This window comes from Pleurodeles waltl, unplaced genomic scaffold (genome assembly GCF_031143425.1).
Source record: "Pleurodeles waltl isolate 20211129_DDA unplaced genomic scaffold, aPleWal1.hap1.20221129 scaffold_187, whole genome shotgun sequence".
In the NCBI taxonomy this organism is placed as follows: domain Eukaryota; kingdom Metazoa; phylum Chordata; class Amphibia; order Caudata; family Salamandridae; genus Pleurodeles; species Pleurodeles waltl.
In genome coordinates, this window is record NW_027149893.1 from 322,965 (window position 1) to 326,922 (window position 3,958).

A 3,958-nucleotide genomic window follows, 5' to 3' on the forward strand; every position below is an offset into this window, starting at 1 on the left:
GCAGTGACTGATGCACAGATAGGTCTCAGGGAAGGGATCTCTCACTGATCACTCAGCAGTGACTGATTTACAGATAAGAGGTCTCAGGGAAGGGATCTCTCACTGATCACTCAGCAGTGACTGATGCACAGATAGGTCTCAGGGAAGGGATCTCTCACTGATCACTCAGCAGTGACTGATGCACAGATAGGTCTCAGGGAAGGGATCTCTCACTGATCACTCAGCAGTGACTGATGCACAGATAAGAGGTCTCAGGAAAGGGATCTCTCACTGAGCTCCATCACTAACCAGTGTCTGCACGGCTGAGAGGTCTTCGCTCTGCACACTCACAAGTAGATTCTGTATAAACCATTTGTGACTGGTGAACTGGAATGTGCAGGGATCAAGGCTTCCTGTCTGGCGTGAGAACAATACAATCCTGTATCACGAAGTCCCACAGTAGAGACATCAGTCTTCCCCTCACAGCTGTGACATGCTCACTGCTTCACTCTCACACGTCTCTGTGCCAGTCTCACACTCCCTCACACTCTCCACGGGGGTCTCACTCTGATGCCCACGGCAGTCACTCGGGTCTCTTCTCTCACTTGCACTGTTGGGACATCCCAGCCGCGTTTCCAGCATCAGATTGTTTCCTGTGAGGGTGAAAGGTCGCACAGTCGAGTCAAGGTGGCTTTTTAAATCCATCTGGGGCTGAAGCCCCCTGGTTTGTTCTTTCTCGGCGCGGATTCCCACACAATGTATGTGATGTGCTGCGATGACGTCACCATTGCGTCACATGTAAGTGCTCCAACGTCTAGTGATGTGGTTAATATGCAAATGAGTGGTTGTAAGACTTGAGAACCGCCCGAGCTCCCACAAGAGAGGCCACGTGTGGAATGAGATCGGTGGGGCGCCAGCAGCTGTTAAAGTGGGATTCTAGGCGCTGGCTTCAGTGAGGCTGACTCTGGCTGTGTGTGTTGTGATTGGATGACAGCTCAGGTGCACCCAGGGGTAGGAGGTGGACCCCAGATATGAATAAAACAGGAGCACCATGTCTGCTTACATAGGTACAGAAAGAGGGGAGGGGGGGGCCACATCAGTCAGTCTGCAGCCCGGATAGCTCAGTTGGTAGAGCATCAGACTTTTAATCTGAGGGTCTAGGGTTCAAGTCCCTATTCGGGCGGAACAGTGATTTTTTTTTTTTTTTTAACATTTACCTGTTATTAAACAGTATTAAAATGATCAATGATTTTTCCTGCTTTTCACTCTTTCATCTCTCTCTAACATTTAATCTGTTATCACTCCGGTTTCTTAAACCCAGCAGCGCCCCCTGCTGACATCATAGCAGTTTTCAGTGACGTTTCATAGTCAGACACTGGTTTGTGCCACGTGGCCCTTCCTTGCCTCCACTAACCACGGTGAGAGAGTGAGTCTGGTGCAGCCACAAGCACAGCACCAGATTACCCCCCACAGACGCCCCCCAGAGTTACTCACAAACCACAGACCGCTTCCCCAGGAGACACAAGCACAGCACCAGATTACCCCCCACAGACGCCCTCAGAGTTACTCACAAACCACAGACCGCTTCCCCGGGAGACACAAGCACAGCACCAGATTACCCCCCACAGACCCCTCAGAGTTGCTCACAAAACACAGACCGCTTCCCCAGGAGACACAAGCACAGCGCCAGATTACCCCCCACAGACCCCTCAGAGTTACTCACAAACCACAGACCGCTTCCCCGGGAGACACAAGCACAGCACCAGATTACCCCCCACAGACGCCCTCAGAGTTACTCACAAACCACAGACCGCTTCCCCGGGAGACACAAGCACAGCACCAGATTACCCCCCCACAGACCCCTCAGAGTTACTCACAAACCACAGACCGCTTCCCCGGGAGACACAAGCACAGCACCAGATTACCCCCCACAGACGCCCCCAGAGTTACTCACAAACCACAGACCGCTTCCCCAGGAGACACAAGCACAGCACCAGATTACCCCCCACAGACCCCTCAGAGTTACTCACAAACCACATACCGCTTCCCCGGGAGACACAAGCACAGCGCCAGATTACCCCCCAACAGACCCCTCAGAGTTACTCACAAACCACAGACCGCTTCCCCAGGAGACACAAGCACAGCGCCAGATTACCCCCCACAGACGCCCTCAGAGTTACTCACAAACCACAGACCGCTTCCCCGGGAGACACAAGCACAGCGCCAGATTACCCCCACAGACGCCCTCAGAGTTACTCACAAACCACAGACCGCTTCCCCGGGAGACACAAGTACAGCACTAGATTACCCCCCACAGACCCCTCAGAGTTACTCACAAACCACAGACCGCTTCCCCGGGAGACACAAGCACAGCACCAGATTACCCCCCACAGACGCCCTCAGAGTTACTCACAAACCACAGACCGCTTCCCCAGGAGACACAAGCACAGCACCAGATTACCCCCCACAGACGCCCTCAGAGTTACTCACAAACCACAGACCGCTTCCCCAGGAGACACAAGCACAGCACCAGATTACCCCCCACAGACGCCCTCAGAGTTACTCACAAACCACTTCCCCAGGAGACACAAGCACAGCTCCAGATTACCCCCCACAGACCCCTCAGAGTTACTCACAAACCACAGACCGCTTCCCCGGGAGACACAAGCACAGCGCCAGATTACCCCCCACAGACCCCTCAGAGTTACTCACAAACCACAGACCGCTTCCCCGGGAGACACAAGCACAGCGCCAGATTACCCCCCACAGACGCCCTCAGAGTTACTCACAAACCACAGACCGCTTCCCCAGGAGACACAAGCACAGCGCCAGATTACCCCCCACAGACCCCTCAGAGTTACTCACAAACCACAGACCGCTTCCCCGGGAGACACAAGCACAGCACCAGATTACCCCCCACAGACGCCCTCAGAGTTACTCACAAACCACAGACCGCTTCCCCGGCCGCACAGATGCGGCTCTGAGCCCAGATCCAAGCAGTGGGTCCAGATGGGAGGGGGTGCAGCTCTGTGGTGTCAGGCTGTGTGTGTGGCGCTGTGGGGCAGAGCAGCAGACCCTGCCACAGCAGAGAGGGCTCTGCAGCGCTTTCTCCACAGTGAAGCAACCCCGCCTGCTGCGCTATTTGTGCAACTTTATGGTAAAACTACCCCAAAGAATCACCAACCTCGGTGCAAGAAGAGGGTGCAGGTCACCCTGGGAGCTCTGTGGCCTTGTAGACACACTCGGCTTGTGGCCTCCTCTCTCCATCGAGTCACGTGCCTGGATGACGTGTAACACCTTATAATGCTCGGTTGGGGGACTTTATCCCATGTATGCAATGTGGGGGTCACTCGTGTAAGTGACAATTGAAAAAGTTGCTTCACAATCCTTTGTTACCACTGACATAGGTAGATTGGGCAGTGAAATAGCACAGTGTTATATGGCTGCCACTGACACCTCTTGTGATCTGCAGCTTATGATCTGCAGCTCGAGAGTTTAAATCCTGGGAAGGGTAACTCAGCTTTCCATCCTTTCAAACCTAGTACACTGAGCATTTAAATTATAGAAACACCCGTTATTTACAGTGCTTAGAAACAGCAGGCAGAGCTGCAATAATGAACATCTTTATTAGTGCTTGGTAATCAGTGAATCAGTTCTTAATTTGTAAATATGTAAGTGCCAGGAGGCCTCTGGAGGCCACTGAACAGCCTCAGGCGTCTGTGCCTTTCTAAGGGGGGGCTGGGTCTTCTCTGGCATTTTTCAGGGGGACAATAAATATGACAGACATTGGTGACATTGGGTGCACGTCAGTGCTTAATTTGAGCCGGTGGCTGCCGGTGGAGGGTCAGACAAGCATTTTTAGAGACTGGGACTTATTTTATCGCATCGGATATTTCTTAAGAGCACAAGAGAGAAAAGCACATTAAGAGGAAAGAAGGAGGAAGAGAAAGATGGAAAACCTGTCACAGAGGGAGAAAGC

At 52.9% G+C, this 3,958-nt stretch overlaps 1 non-coding gene across 1 annotated transcript; it reads left to right on the top strand.

Annotated features, from left to right (window-relative positions):
• The first annotated feature begins 1,089 nt into the window (after positions 1 to 1,089).
• TRNAK-UUU (transfer RNA lysine (anticodon UUU)) lies at positions 1,090 to 1,162 on the top strand. Its single transcript has one exon. It is a non-coding gene; the product is annotated as a tRNA-Lys (tRNA).
• The last annotated feature ends 2,796 nt before the right edge of the window (positions 1,163 to 3,958 follow it).